We start from the raw sequence: 17,309 nt of genomic DNA on the forward strand, positions 1-17,309 counted from the left end.
GCATTCGTAGCCCATGTGGTGGAAAAGAAAGAACAAAAAATTGAGGACATTCCTGTTGTTCGCGAGTATCCCTAGGTGTTTCCCGATGATGTTTCTGGTCTTCCTCCTAACCGTGATGTGGAATTTCGAATCGATCTCGTGCCTGGTGCAACCCCGATTGCGAGGGCTCCTTATCTTCTTGCACCCTCCGAGATGCAAGAATTGTCTAACCAGCTCCAAGAACTTTTGGATAAAGGGTTCATTCGCCCTAGTTCATCTCCTTGGGGCGCACCTGTTCTTTTCGTCAAGAAGAAAGATAGATCCTTCCGTATGTGCATTGATTACCGTGAGCTCAACAAACTCACAATCAAGAATCGTTATCCCTTGCCTCGTATTGACGATCTTTTTTATTAACTCCAAGGAGCTTCATGCTTCGCAAAGATTGATCTTCGTTCGGGTTATCATCAACTACGTGTGCATGATGATGACATACCCAAAACCGCTTTTCGGACTCGTTATGGGCATTACAAATTTATGGATATGTCATTTAAGCTAACCAATGCACTCGCGGTGTTTATGGATCTCATGAACCGCGTATGCAAACCTTACCTAGATAAATTCGTAATTGTTTTTATTGACGACATTCTTATTTATTCCAATTCCAAAGCCGAGCACGAGAAACATCTTCATTCCGTCCTTGATCTCTTAAGGAAGGAACAACTCTATGCTAAGTTCTCAAAGTGCGAGTTCTGGTTGAAAGAAATTCCGTTATTAGGGCATATAGTAAACGAAAAGGGTATCCACGTTGACCCAGCCAAAATCGAAGCCGTTAAGAATTGGAAAACTCCAACCACTCCTACCAAAGTTCGTTCGTTTCTTGGTTTTGGGGTTATTATCGTCGCTTCATTCTAAATTTTTCCAAGATCGCTTTGCCCCTAACCTCTATAACTCACAAGGATAAACCTTATGTATGGGGCCAAAGCAAGATGAAGCTTTTCAAACTCTTAAATGCATGCTTTGCGATGCACCGATCCTTGCACTGCCCGAGGGCAATGAGGATTTTGTTGTCTATTGCGATGCTTCCAATGAAGGTCTCAGTTGTGTCCTTATGCAACGAGGTAAAGTTATCGCTTACGCTTCACGACAACTTAAGGTTAATGAAAAGAATTATACAACGCACGATCTCGAACTCGGTGCCGTTGTATTCGCATTGAAAATTTGGAGACATTATCTCTATGGCACTAAGTGCGTGGTATTCACCGACCACAAGAGTCTTCAACATATTTTCGACCAAAAAGATCTAAAAATGCGGCAACGACGCTGGGCCGAACTACTTAGCGACTACGATTGTGAAATTCATTACCATCTTGGTAAAGCGAATGTTGTAGCCGACGCCCTTAGTCGAAAGACCCATGTGAAATCAATTCTGCTTCATTGTGTGACTGTTCAAATCGATCTCCAACTTCGTATCTTCGAAGCCCAACATGTCTCTGTCACCGAGGGAAATATGTACGATGAAATGTCCTATGGTGTCGAGAATCAACTTGAAACTAAGAGCGACAGTTTGTTGTGTTACTTCAGTCGTTTGTGGGTTCCTAATCGTGACGATCTTCGCACATTCATCATGGACTAAGCTCATAAGTCTCAATATTCTGTTCATCCTGGTGCGGATAATAAGTATTTTGATCTACGGACCACATTTTGGTGGCCTAGTATGAAGAAAGATATCGCGTTATATGTTGGAAAATGCCTTACTTGCGCGAAAGTTAAGGCCGAGCACCAACGACCATCCGGTCTGCTCGTTCAACCACACATCCCTGTTTGGAAGTGAGAGGATATCTCTATGGATTTTGTGTTCAAACTCCCGACTACTCGAAACCGTCACGACGGTATTTGGGTTATAGTTGACCGTTTGACTAAGTCCGCGCATTTCATCCCGATCAACGAAAAGTTTTCGGTTGATCAACTTGCTCATATCTATGTTCAGCGTATCCTTTGTCGTCATGGTATACATTTGCGTATCATTTCCGATCGTGATAGTCGTTTTACTTCTCATTTCTGGCCATCGCTTCAAAAGGCGTTGGGAACTCGATTGGATCTTAGACCGCCTATCATCCTCAAACCGATGGGCAGTCCAAGCGCACGATTCAAACGCTCGAGGATATGCTTAGGTCATATTTCATGGATTTCGGTGGAAACTGAGATTCTCATATTCACTTGATTGAGTTCTCGTACAATAATATCTTTCATTCGAGTATCGGTATGGCTCCGTTCCAAGCACTCTATGATCGTAAATGTCAATCACCTATCTGTTGGAACGAAATTGGTGAAACCCAAATCACCGGTCCGGAACTTGTTCAAGAAACCACTGATTTAATTGCTCAAATCCGACAAAACCTCTTGACCGCTCATAGCCGTCAAAAGAGTTACGCCGATAACCGAATACGACCCCTTGAGTTTAATGTTGGTGACCGTGTCCTTCTCAAAGTATCCCCTTGGAAAGGTGTTGTTCGTTTTGGCAAGAAAGGCAAACTATCTCCTCGTATCATTGGACCTTTCAAGATTCTTGCTCGTGTTGGTAGTGTTGCTTACTCACTCGAAATTCCTCAAGAGCTTTCTAACGTTCATCCGACATTTCATGTTTCAAATCTAAAGAAATGTCTTGCTGAGGGAAATCTCCACATACCACTTGACGAGGTGCGCATCGATGAAATGATGCACTTTGTTTAGAAACCCGGTGGAAATCATGGATCGCAAAGACAAGGAAACTAAACGTATTCGTATACCTTTGGTAGAGGTTCGTTGGGAATCCAAGCGTAGCGCTGAATTCACTTGGGAACGAGAAGATCAAATGCGAACAAAGTATCCTCACCTTTTTGTTACGGATTCTTCTACTTAATTTCGGGACGAAATTCTCAAAAGTAGGGAATGCTATGACATTTGTCAATTTTTATTAGTATTTGTATTCGTATTTGTATTCGTTGAACCGGCCCGTTTTGTCATTTCAATGTATTTGTTTTTGAAAGTTATCAATTTATATCATGCTCAATGATTAAAAGTTCATTTATGTTCACTTTCTATTCATATTGTTCAATTACCGAATCTCCGAGCCTTAAAGGTTATTAAAATAATCAAGCTTCAAACTATTCGGGTATAAAACGTAAACAATTAAAGTATATCAAGTTTTAATCTAGTTATATACATTTACAAAGTTCAAGGTTTAAAGTGTAATTAAAAGTTTAAAAGCAAAATATATAAGTTTTGATAGTTCAAGGACTAGAAGTGTAAATTATAATATATAATATTAATATAACCCAAAACCCAGCCCAGCCCCCCCCCCCCCCAATCTTTACCCTTCGTTTTTCCGGCAGTACCTCCGGCGGCGACAAGAACAACTTTGGCGACCATAAACATGTCAAAACGTCAACTTTAATACCATTTTTTAATGTTATAAACTCGTTGCACCATCATATTAATGATTAATCAAGCCTCATTACGCGTATTAACATTACAACGTTCGGATTTCAATTTCTAAACCGCCGGATAATAATTGACATTTCATTAACTCGAATTAATCATACAACGGATCAATTGATGCTATAAATAGCATCCCAATCCCCTTCTAAACGTGCTACAAACACAATTTTACACTCACAAACTCGCGAATATCATCAATTTGTTCTTATACAATCAGTTCCGGCCAACTCGTCGTTAACCCGCTTTCCGACATCATTAGAGGTAATTGATAGGTGGGGTTTTCATTGTTTTGACCCGTCTAACAAAACCCCTAACTCTAATTTAACAAACATGGTCTGGTTTAAGGGAATTGAAACCCTAGGGTTAGGATGAGGAAGATGAAGTTGGGTTGTTGTTGATAATTATTAGTTTCCATCTATTAACAATAATAATGGTTTGCTCCAGTGGTTATGTATGTGTTGTGTGGTCATGGAGACCCGGGTTCGAACCCGGGTCACAGCAAAACCATTTTATAATTTTTTGAAAACCATATTTACTAGTTATAATGAATTATATATATATATTGATAAATTATACAAAATAAAAAAAATTAGCTTTATAATTAAATAAAAGTTGTTTTAACTTCCGTTAGCATTTTTTGCTCAAGTATCAACTTTTACAAACCCAAACCGCTCGTTTAAAACTCGTTAAATAATTATATAGATAATATATATATATATATATATATATATATATATATATATATATATATATATATATGTCGTTGTAACTTTATAAATTCTAAATCAACAAACGCTTATACTAATAATCATACCGGTAACGACAAACTCCTTAAATATTATTAATCTTGTAAATAATATTATAATAATAAATTGATAAAACCCGTTAACTTAAATATTAATACACTTAAAAATGTGTAACAAAATACTTATAAATAAAAACGTATGGACTATAAAACCGACATTGTATATTCATCAAATTAGTTAGTAATTTTCTTGTTCTTATCATTTCTAGCTCGTGAGATTCGATCGTTTGGTTTCATATAACAAGTGTTGTAAAACTCGGCCTAGGCAGCTGAGTACTCAGCTCCTAGGCGCTCCTCGGCACTTCACTGCACCTCTTTTCTTCTCCAAGGTCAAAAAACTCGGAATCGGCCCTAAGCGGTCCAAATCGGACCTAGGCGGCTCTACTCGCCCTAGGCGGTCCAACTCAGTCTTAACAAAATTTTGACTTTTATTAGAAAAACTCAATTTCTCCATGATGCCGCCACTGCTTTTTTTCCTTTTCACGCTAAGACGCAACCTAATTTATGTTCTAAACTTGCAAACACCATTGTTATCATCGGATTCGAAGTTCTAAACCCGCAAACCACTTATTAAAGTTCTATTGATGTACATATTTCATCAAATATAATGAGACATGTTCTTGAACTAATATGTACGTGTTATTGATTGTTTTCGTATTTTTCATTTGTATTTTGTAGAATATTAAGGAAACTTTTAATATTTGACATATAAATAATCTCCGAAAAATGAATTTCTTTATAAAATACCATGTCCAAGTACTCCCCGAGTAAACCCCCGCCTAGACCAAGTACTCGCAACTCCCTAGTTAACCGCCCTGGGAGCGCCTAGCGACTTTTGCAACCTTGCATATAACACGCTTTCGTTTCATTTTCAAGTTTGCCATCCCAATTCAAAGGTGAGTTTCTCACACCCCCTTTTTACCTTTTTAACTATTTTGGGGGTAGCATATATATCCTATTAACAATTCAATTTCGTTTATTTATTATTACAAACTACAATTCGTTACATGGACTTGTGTGCTTATTTGCTTACTTGCTCAAAGACTACTTGCTCATGGTTTCCTCAATAAATATGATCATACCCCCCCCTATGAACTCAGGACCTCGATGTTATGAGTGGAATAGGGACCCCCGATACGAGTACATTTGGTTGTTACCAAATGGAAAAGACATTACTTGCGCTATTATTACACCAAGTTTCATGGAATTGTATGTTTTTTTATGTATTTGTATCAAACTTGTGTGAACTCACCAACTATTCAATTAGTTGAATTTATTTTATATATATGCTACATGTACTTACATTAGAGCATGAAATGGTGAACGACAATAGAAGTTAGGTTATTTTAAAATAAACAAGAAGACGTGTTTTGTTCCTTTTACTTTGTATTTTTTTACTTGATAAACTTGTGTACTTGGGATTTGAATGAATTAATGATATTATTGTCACTTAATAGTGTCAGATGTGTTTTGGGCAATCTGTACGTCACACCCGGGCGTATTCCGCTAAAGCCGGGGTTTTACAGTCGATAAGTTACTATGCACGATTTTTTGAACTCTATTCAAAAGGTCCACGACATCCGGAGCTAAGAAACCAAAGGTTTCAAAGGGGAAGGGGATAAACACGTGTTGATTCTCCAAAAAAGCTTTCTCGTGTTTAGCAACCTTGCCCGATGCCGCCTTCAATGCTGCCTGACCTGCTACAAATCCATTGTCCCTAAGCCCAACAAGAGGGGACACTCCTGTGAGGTCGACACAGACGTTTTTTCTCCCTACCCACCCAAAAACAAGAATAATTAACGATCTCGTTATTGATTACAAAATATTAAATATATAATAACGAACCGACCCCACCCAAGGTGAGCTCCCTGGTGATTTACAACATGAAAAACACACACACATACACACATATGACTAGTAAAATCATTTTTATAGCCAAATAAAAACATTATTGAAGATCTCCTCCCCATTACAGCTAAATTAGTGCATCGAAGCTCTTGTTTCATATCCAGATTTCTCGCCCACGTTAATTATTAACTTGACCATAGTATATTTAACCAGTTTCGTATTTTGATATCTTAAGTCACAAATTATTGGCCCTACAATAGCGTATATTTACGATGTATTATTACAAAAGTAAAGAACTTATATAGGAATAAGAGCATTCTCATTCAAACCCACATATTATGTGAGGGGGTGTTTTTATAATTTTGAGAGTGATTTAGGGGGTTTTGAGTGAAGAGTTTTTATATTTTAGAAAACGTAGTTATTTTTCTGTATGTTTGAATAGTTATTGTTCACCCCTATAATTTTTTAATATATTTTAAAAGTGATTGTGAGTGAAGGAAAGAAAAATGGTAATGATAAAGATATAAAAAGTATTATTTAATTGAAAATGAGAGAGAAAATGTTGTTTGTTTTAGTGTAATTTGGATTTAGAGATAAGGGGTTGGATGAGAATGCTCTAATAACATGATTCTTCTAGAAGTTTTCACCAAATTTTGAAGAGCCAAAGAATATCCAGAAAGTAGCCAATGATCAAGATAGATGAGAAGAACCCAACAGGAAAACCAACCCAAGTTCCCTCCCATAAAAACCATGATTGTTTCTCGTCATCACCACCTGTTCCTTCTATCGGTTGTATGTCAAGAGGACAAATGAGCCTGATCTGCATACCACATAAACCGGTGTTGTTTTCAAAACCAATCATAGTGTCCATTTGGCCACCAACCGGAATCTTACCTGTCAGCTTGTTGTTGCTCACATCTAGAACTTCAAGCTGACCTAGCTTCACTAATGATTGAGGAATCAAACCTGAAATTTCATTGGGAGACATGTCCAAGCTTTCTATGTTCTTTAGGTCACCCAAAGACTCCGGAATATGCCCAGAAATTCTGTTGTGTGAAATATTAAGCAGTTTTAGGGATCTGAGTTTGCCCAACGATGACGGGATTTCAAAAGATATATTGTTGTGTGATAAATCCAACAAAGAATATGTACCATAGTTATGGAATGCTAGGCCTCGAAAACAGCCCTTCCAATTCACAACCAAGTCCCGGTCCCAAGAATGCATATTTGTTTGGAGAATAAAATTGTTAAAAGAAAGGGTAAAGGGTGTTGTTGTGTTGAAAGTTTTTGTCATTCCTAAAAGACTTGCTATCTCTTGTGGTATACTTTTAGCTAGGTGATTATGGGAGAGATCAAGAATTCTGAGAGAACTAAGCTTGGAGATATTGCTAGGGATATATCCTTGAAGAGAATTGTTTCTTAAGACAAGAACTTCAAGAGTTGGGATTAGTGGAAGGGTCTCATGAAAATTTCCGATAATATTATTGTCATGGATATCAAGAATTTTGAGATTGACCAAATCAGTCAAATTCCAAGGCAAATTTCCACTAAACTTATTCCCCCTAGATAAAGAAATTTGATTCCTTTAGGAAAATACATAGGGATATGACCGGAGAAATTGTTGTAGGACAAATCTAGATAAATTAGCTCATCTCCCGCAAAAGGAAAAATGGCGTCCGGAAGATTTTGTAAGTTGTCAATCTTGGATATGGATATCAGAAATTGTCCCGAAAAATTAATTTTTGACAAACACAGAAAGTTCAGTCTTACAGCTTTTTCTATATTTTTAGGCAACTCCCCGGCGAACTTGTTCTCGGACAAATCAAGAAAATGTATATACACACTTTCAAATAGACGATGTGGGATTGGACCAACGAGATTGTTTTCTGATAGATTTATTATTTGTAGTTTCCCATCCGTGAGAAAATCTGGGAATTTTCCTTCCAATTTGTTCTTGCTCAAATCAAGCAAAACCAATTCCTTCTGTGTTGAAAGCCATTCGGGAATTTGACCGGAAATATTACAAGAAACCAAAGAGATCATGCGTAGACTACATGCCGGAACAATTTTAGCTTTGTTATTCCAAAATAAGCCGTTTCCACCGATGAACAGTGCATCAAGGGTTGTGATTTTAAATAACCAGGTTGGGATCTCTCCAGTGTGCATGGTGTCATGGAGCCCAAGTGTTGCTAAGTTGCTCAAGTTTTTTATTGTTAATGGAATTGGTCCAGTAAATTCATTTTTGCTCAGGTACAGTCTCTCTAATTTCTTGAGGTTAGCAATTAAAGATGGAATCTCACTGGAGAAATAATTGTTTGATAAAGAGAGTTCACTTAAGCTAGTTAAGTTTCCAATCTCTTCAGGGATTTTACCAGAAAGAAAACCAACTGCCAAGAAAAGTGATTCAAGATTTCGAAGCCTACCAACATCAGGTCTTAAACCTCCCTTTAGATTATTATAACTCAAAGCAAGAATTTTAAGATACCTGAGTTTGAAAATTTGAGGAGGAATCGGACCATGGAAATTATTGTTATTCAAATAGAGTGTTGTCAAATTCTGAAGAGACCCTAGTTCGGGTCCTAGTTTCCCCTCGAGATTATTATTGCCTAGATGAAGACTTTGAAGAGATTTGAGTTTGAAAAGTTGAGGAGGAATCAGACCATGGAACCGATTGCTAGTTAACCATAGGCACGTCAAATTCCCTAAAGACCCTAGTTCAGGATTTAGTTCCCCCTCAAGATTATTATAACTAAGACGAAGATCTTGAAGAGATGTGAGTTTATAAAATTGAGGAGGAATCATACCATGGAAACTATTGTCATTCAACCCAAGTGTAGTCAAATTTCGAAAAGACCCGAATTCAGGTCCTAATTTCCCCTCGAGATAATTGTAGCTCATATCTAGAACTCGTAGAGATTCGAGATCGAAAAGTTGAGAAGGAATTCGACCCTCGAAAGAATTCTCACTAAATTTCAGTGTAGTCAGTCTCCGGAAAGACCCAAGTTCAGGTCCTAGTTTGCCCACGAGAAAATTGTTGCTCAAGTCCAAGTAGCGTAAATCTGTCAACAAAAAAAGTTGGCTGGGGATGGAGCCGTTGAACCAGTTGTCTTGCATGTCAAGGTGAACCAGATTAGTGAGATTCACAAACCCATCTCCAGGGATCTCTCCGTGGATATAATTGTGAGAGATATCAAGCTTCTTAAGTGACCTGATACGAAAAAGTGGAGCCAAGATATCCGAAAATACCGGAGCTGGATCATCAATGTCAGGAAATGGAACGACTAAACCATCCAGGTGGAGCTCAGTAACAATTTTCGTTCCTGTGCAAGTAACACGTTCCCAGGAACAACAATCGGATGTCGGGTTCCATGATTTTAGTAGTATGGGCTGAAATGAAGTGGAATTGATGGCGGTGATGAGTGTGGATTTGAGGTAAAGAAGTGTCTATTTTTGATGGGCAGGATAAGAGAGTGATGGAATTGGAATACAACTGAGTAAGAAGAGTAATGATAATATTAGTAGTGGTGTGCTTATGGTGGTGGCCATGGTGGTTTCACTGGTTTGTGTTTGATTCATTTGCATTAGCAACGGTCATTATATATAGGGAATGAGAATATGTGGGGTTACTTTTCGTTGTTTTACTTGAATCGGGAATATTATACACTTATTCTTGAATTGAGTACAAGTCATCAAGCATTATTCACACGAATTTTCAAATGTATATCTTATAATGTAACCTGCAGCTTGTTGGTTTATCTAATTAAAAGTACGGATTAAATTATTTAACTATTAAAGTGTTTATTTTTTTTTATCATAAGTAATTGAAGAGTTATACATAGTTTGATTTGGTTTAAAAAACAATCCTATTATGAAAAATAAATTAAAAATGGTACAAACGTAGTAACGTGGAAAGAATTTGCAAGGATGATTGTATGGTTAACATAAAACAAGTTGTTTTTTTTTAGTCGGTGTTTGGATTTGCACCTTTACATTGACAATAGATAATAGGTTAAAGATCTAGAAAACTATTGATGGTAGTGATATTTTTCTCGTGTAACGATAATTTTACCCAATTTCATCGGCTTTAATAAACTTTTAAAAACTGAAATTAACAAGAATTTGTATGTTTTATCCGTCACTTGTATCTAATAGTGAATCAAAATCAATATTTCTTTTCCTCTTAGATGTTATTCATCTTGTAAATAATGTATAAATATGACATCGTATTTATGATTTCTTTTCCTCTTAGATGTTCTGCATGAAACAAAACTAATTTATAACAATATTTCAAATAAAATTTTGAATTTTCTTTCCGGAGCATCCAAATTCACTTGTCTTTAAAGACGCGTTGCATGATATCGAGACCCGTTTTGGTTTGACCCAACCCATTTTGGTTTGACTTGTTCTAGTTTGAATTGACGAGTTCTAAGTTGAATTTTTTTTTTTTTTTTTTTTTGCATCCACTGGCTAAATCTTCTAGATCCGCCACTGTCTATGTTTGGCATTTACTTTTCTTAGTTAATAAAGAGCTTTTTATATATATATTTTAGTTGTTAATTTTTATTTTAATAAAAGGTATCCCCGTCCCATTATAAGTGTCTATACTTGAAAAACACAAAGTTTAGGGTGGATTAAATTATTACATTTTTTTCTTACCATATGACAATAATGCCTTTAAAAAGTGGGTCCATCAATATTGTTTATTAATGTTAGTTAACTGGTTAGATTAATAACCGAAACAAGTTAGACAGGTTGATGAGCCCACAAAAGATCTACCATGGACTCATGGAGTATAAGTTAACTGGTTAGATTAATCACCAAAACAAGTTAGACAGGTTGATGAGCCCACAAAAGATCTACCATGTGCTACTGGGCCTGGTCTTAAAAGGTGCTTGGCTTGTTATAAAACCGATTCTAATATCCTTCTCGTGTAATCTGAGCCTTGGTTAGAGAACTGATTAAACGATATTTTTTTTTTGTGTGTTTTTTTTTTTTGGCATGAATTGAAGTGAAGAAAAAAAATATGAAAATTAAAAAAAAAAAAAAAAATCGTGTATTCAAAGATTCAAAGAAGAACGAGTTGTAATCGGTTAACTGAAACTGTTTTTTAATAGGTTAGTAACCAGTTACTAACGTTCACATCAGATTTTAATATGTTAACTCACCCCTAATTGTGTCTGATCGAGATCATCATTATAAATTTACTAGAATAGTTATTCCTTTAAAATAGCGTATGATATCTATCATCACATGTATGGACTTTTTGTAGGGCCAATATTCTATATTAGTTTTATAATTGTGTATGTCTTTATATTTGCTAAGAGTCGGTGTAATACGTATCTCAGTACGTTTATTTTGTAAGGACAAAATGTAAAAATTGGATAAATGGGGACCCTATATAAAGGGTCACTTAACCCATTTTCCACAATCTTTCACAACACTTCATAATTCAAAATAACTTTAAGGAAACAAAGAGATTCTCTTTCTATCAAACACTTAGTTTTCTACCTTGCTTTCTTTTATTTTTTACAAACTAAGATTCGAGATTCGAGTGTTGTTAGTGATTTCCGCTAGCTAACAACACGGATTGATCCGAGTAAAGTTGTTAGATCCATCCAAAGAGGACCTACAAGTGGTATCAGAGCTTTCGGCTCAACTTTGTGGTTTTCGGATCAAACTTTTTGGGTTTTGATCTTAGTTTTTGGTAGATTTGAGGTTGTTTTTGGTGTTGCTCACTACTTTTAGAGTGCTTTTCATTCAAGAAATACCAACTTGTAAATTTCTAATGCTCTGTTGCCATACACATAACACTTGAAACATCAAACTCTCTAATTCTTCTTGTTTTTTGGTACCACATGATCATAAACTATACTTAGTTTGATTGTATCTGTACAAGTGTTTGTTTGATGGTCTTAGGCTTCTTCACTGAACCCCTCGTTCCCGACATCTTCAAGTAATCTGATAAACCCAAACCGACAAGGATTGTAGTTTAACAAATTGGTAGTAGTGGTGTCCAGTGTGGTCTAAACTCTTCCATTTTTTTTTGTAAGTTAGTGTTTCAAAATTTTAAAAATGTGCCTGGGTCATGCCCTCTTTAGCCAATGTAATCATACGTTTTATATCCACATAAACTGTCAAATATGTCCAGGAATGGTCTGGACTCTTTTCAAACACACATTTACACTTGATTCCATGAATAATGAAAGTGGCATCTAGCCTTAGGTCCAACTAGTCCAATGCAAAACGTCTCATTTACATACCCTAAATAAGTCCATGCAAGAACTTCACATGTTACCATCTGGTGACGTCACTCTTTCCGCGCCCCATGTATTGATTGTATTATCATGAATGGTATCTTCAGGAGTTCCATTAAGTTCATTAACTATTGATCCACCAAACCCGAGAGGCACTGGGTTGGCCTGGTTCATTGAACCAGACCACTGTAAGGAGTTCACAAAAGATGAGCCCCCGCTAGCTCTTGAACTATTCGACCCGTCGATATATGGAGGAAGGCCCTTCACTGAAGTGGGATATTGGGCATTGAACTGTGTAGTATTTAGAGGTGTGAACTGGTTCACGAATTCAACATTCGGATGTACTTGTCGATCCAAAGGCACCGTCGTATCAAAGCTGTCGTTACTTGTTCCTAATATCATTTCAGTGTTACTGTTAGCAGATCCTGGTGATGGAATGTAACATCCATTAAACAGGCTTGTTGTTGTTGTAGATGCATCATCTAAGTGGCTAGACATGAGAATAAAATAAAAGTAAGAATCATTACCAAAAACAAATAATTAGTTATAATTCGTAAAAGTTCATAATTTACATCTTACCCTGTTTGTTGAAATGGTGTCCAAAGAGTAAATTCATTATGCGCATTGTACCCTGTATTATAGTTAAATTTAATATATAACCACAAAAGAATCTACTACAAACCAAAATGTCACCTTTTGTTAAATATATATTTGAATAATTTACGCGTAAGTATTGATTAAGTTTGCAATATACACAATATAGATGGACAGTTTACCTTCTCTTATGCCAAAAACATTTTTGCATCCTTCACATCTGCACTCACCACCGCATGCTACTTTAGCCTGAAAACACTCACAATATCTTTTAGTGCACATTGACTTCTTGCAATTGCAACCTTTTATGTGTATTCCTGCAATTGTATCTCTATCTTCCTGTGAACAAAGTACAATTATGCTCTAGTAATCTATATTAATTAGCATGCAATGTTAAGTTTAAGGATCATATACCACAATTTGGCTGGTTAGAGGTTGTGTAAGGCTATGAATCTTGGGAGAAAATGCATGTGGATTTTTTAATTTAATTAGTCGGCGTGCCTCTTCGACTGTATCTTCATAATCAAGTGTATTGTAGCATTCTTGACAAGAACAAGTTTCATCACAATAAAATCCAGCTGCAAAGCAATCACAATAACTGCAAGAAACTACTATGATTACCTTCAAATGAGCTTATGGTAGATTCATATATACTAACTTACAGTTTCAAGCACTTTGACTTCTTACAGCTGCACCGCTTCTGACCTTCACTGTTTGAAATCATTCTGGGACAACTAGGGAAAAACATTAATACAACATTCCTTATCTAATATATGAAAATAATATTTTTTTTATGGAATACATATTAGGTTCTTAGTATGCAAACAATGGTTTTTCAAATTTTAAGAACCTAAATATTTTTCTTGTACCATTGGCTTTTAGCATACCTCTTGTCAAATATACATACCGGCCACCCAACTGTTTTGGCGAAAATTCTCTACCTTTTGCTCTTTCTGCTCACGATCACAGAAGTTCGCTTTAGCAATATGGTGATAGATCAACATGTATCTCTGAACTGATATAGAGGTAGTAGCTTAATGAGTAATGAGAATCGTATCAGGTTCTTAAAAATCGAAGATCAGCGCTATGTGCATAATATTAATTAGTTCAATACTTCTAAGAAAACAGGCAGTGAAACCAAAATTATATCAATCTTAAAACAGCTATATATTTTAAAAAAGTTATTGGCATTTATAATCTCTTGAGCTTATAAGCATCACCTCCCACATACCACAAGTTATAGTTTTCTAATCCATAATTTATTAAGCATCTCTTTATAATATAGTAAATCAAAATATGAAAACAAATTTTGTAAGGGGTGTCAAATAAAAGTTTATAAATAAGACCTTTGTAATTAATTACTTAGTAATACAACTTTTATGAATTGTGATTACTTATTTATATTTTCTGTTAATTGAAACCTTAAGCTGGGTACATATTTACTTTTCTAAATGCATATCTTCATCAAACTAACTACGTACATATATCACCCACAATATATTTGCAAAAATTAGAATAAAAAAATATAGCAAAAAATAATCTACCCCTTTCTACCCACAAGGCCACAATATATTTGCAAAATTTAAGCCGATTTTATAGGCAAGATATGGGCTACTTTGTTGTTCCAATATTTTGGCACAAATTGTATTTTGAAACAACCAGTTTCACAAACTTCGGGCAATGGTTTGTTATCACAAACTTGCAATTATTTTCTACACAGGGGGTTGTGACCATATATAATTTCTTAACGCTCTTGACATGGTTTTTATAGTTTAGGCTTGATATTGATAATTTAAGGCACCAAAAACAGTCTTAATAAAACCAATATTAAACAGTGTTTTATCGATAATTTTTAATTAAGATTATAACCGAAAGCATTCATAATTCATTGAACCACCATTAGTGGTAATCGACCTTGGTGGCTTTTTAGCCACTTTATACCACAACTTCGAACAATCAACTCGAAACGAAGTTAATAAAAGTAAAATATATATCATCAATTTAAAGTTTATGTTTGAATCTGTACCTCAAAGGTACTGCCGAACTTCCAACTGGAACAACTTTATACTCAGATTTCTCTTTGGTTGCATGAAGATTTCTGAATCTCTTTACGGATTCTGGTTACCATATGATATTTTTATATGCATCATAAAGAAGATAAACTTAACATTATTAATCAGATAGACGTAAATGGTTTTTGTAGCATAAAGAAACTCAAATTCGTTTGCCATCTTACAAATCAGCCCTTGTAGTTTATTATTATTATTATTATTATTATTATTATTATTATTATTATTATTTACCATCTTACTCTTTTCTTCTTCTTTTGTAGGGGATCTGTTAAATCATTTGGATAATTTGAGAGTCGTGAAAAACACTTTCATATCCAAATAATTTGATGATTCATCGGAATTTCCAATAAGACAAAATTTAGAATTATGGCAAAAATAAAGTATGTGTGTTTGTGTGAATTTCATGAACCAGTGTGTGAATTTCATGAACTAGCGATAGGCCAACCGGTATGGTTCAGTAGGGAAGGAGAATTGTCCGATGTGGCTTCTCTCACGCAAGGGGTCTCATTTGGAATACCGCCACCCCCTTTCCCTCACGCATTACGAACGGATTTTGCACTTGATAAACATTTCGCGACGGGTGCGGTAAATCAAACGACGAACATAAATAATATAAATATAAGATATAAATGAACGATCTCGTTGTCGGTTAAAATATTTATATATTGAAGTAGAACCGACCCACCCAATGTGAGCTCCCATTGGGTGAATGATTTACAGCATGGAAAACACACACATATAAAAGACTACAAGTGTTATATTTATAGCCTAATACATAAAATATTCTAGAAGCTTTTACCCTTTTAAGCTAAACGTGCGTTCCGAAGCTCTCGTTTCGTGTCTGGTTTCCTCGTCAGCTTTAATTATTAACTTGACCAAAAAATATATAATGGGTTTCGTAATTTGATATCACAAGTCATAACTTTTTGTCCTTACAATCACCCCCTGAGTTATGATATCAAAAGCTTTGTTGAAACCGTGTCTCGCATCTTCACGAATCAACCCGATAAAGCCGAAGCCTCTTCAATCACCCCCTAAAGGTATGATCCACCTAATTCATTCATGAAGGACTTATCGCTTCTTTATCCATCTCGGATCTTTGAGCGGTATAGGTTCAGAAGAACTACCGGGGATAGTGATCAAATGACAAAGCTTATTATTTCCCTTTTTTAAGCGCCTTGAAAATAATATGAAAATAATACGCTTTGAACACGGTTCAACAATGACGAAAACCCGATAACTTTTAACTTTATTCAGACTGGTCAAATCGAAAATTCTTTGCCCAGATAAAAATATAATCCAAGCAGTCCAAATAGAAAAGCATTGGGCTAGACTATATCTTGAGTTGGTTTAACCAGGCCACAGTAAAAACAACCTAGCCCATAGCATGTATAATCTACCACCACCCAACCCTAAAAACAATCATTCATACTAAACCCTAGCTGCATCATAATTAGAACATCACCTTCGTCGGCGCTGCTACTGCCGGAAAGTTGTTTTACCGGCAACCATTTCCGGCCACATCCTCATTGCCTTCTAGCTACCTCAATAGGTGAACTGATGCCTCCAACTTCAAATCTGTCAGCCACGGCCACTTTAACTTTGGTCACTTGTCATTGACGGTGATCGGCATACCCAAAGTCGAAAAACCGGATTCCGGCCTCCATCCTCCAAAGTCACCCAATAACCATCTCCGGCCACCATCCTTCAACACTACTACCATAGCCACCTTATCTGCAGCCATCACCCTCTATCCAGCGCCGGAAAACAATTGCCAAAAAACGGGTTTCGGCCAACTTAGCGACAAAGCACAGCTGCCGTCATTCTTTCGTTTTTTCTTTGTCGTTCACCACTATCGGAAAACCGGTTCGCCAGAAAAGATTCGATTCGACCCGTTTCAAACGGATTCTTCAATAGTTTAGATGCCCGGACAACCACCATCCACCACCGCTAGCGGTTACCTGCAAACCCGCCGGTCACATTTTTATCCAACAGTTGCTACGATATGAAATAACCAACCCTCGTGCCTTATAGTTTGATATTTTACATCTTCAACTTCGAAGTCATTGCCGGGAAAAACCGTAGGGTCGCCGGATTTTCGGTGTTTGGCGGAACAGTTCCCAAAACGCATGAATCTGGCACTTGTAGATCCCGATCATCCAGATCTACAAGGAGAAGCTTACAACACGCTTATTTCCCACTTTATTTCCACTTTATTCCCGGATATAAAAATTTTATTTTCAAACTTCAATGGGTCTGGGTTCGGTTAATCGTGGAAAT

The 17,309-nt window shown here is 36.3% G+C and overlaps 1 pseudogene; it reads right to left on the minus strand.

The window, feature by feature from the left end:
• Positions 1 to 6,752: 6,752 nt before the first annotated feature.
• On the minus strand, positions 6,753 to 9,707 carry LOC143613418 (uncharacterized; annotated as a pseudogene).
• Positions 9,708 to 17,309: the final 7,602 nt, after the last annotated feature.

Source organism: Bidens hawaiensis, unplaced genomic scaffold, assembly GCF_021521415.1.
Source record: "Bidens hawaiensis isolate Kalapana, Puna unplaced genomic scaffold, B.hawaiensis_p1.1 tig00037336_1, whole genome shotgun sequence".
Classification (NCBI taxonomy): domain Eukaryota; kingdom Viridiplantae; phylum Streptophyta; class Magnoliopsida; order Asterales; family Asteraceae; genus Bidens; species Bidens hawaiensis.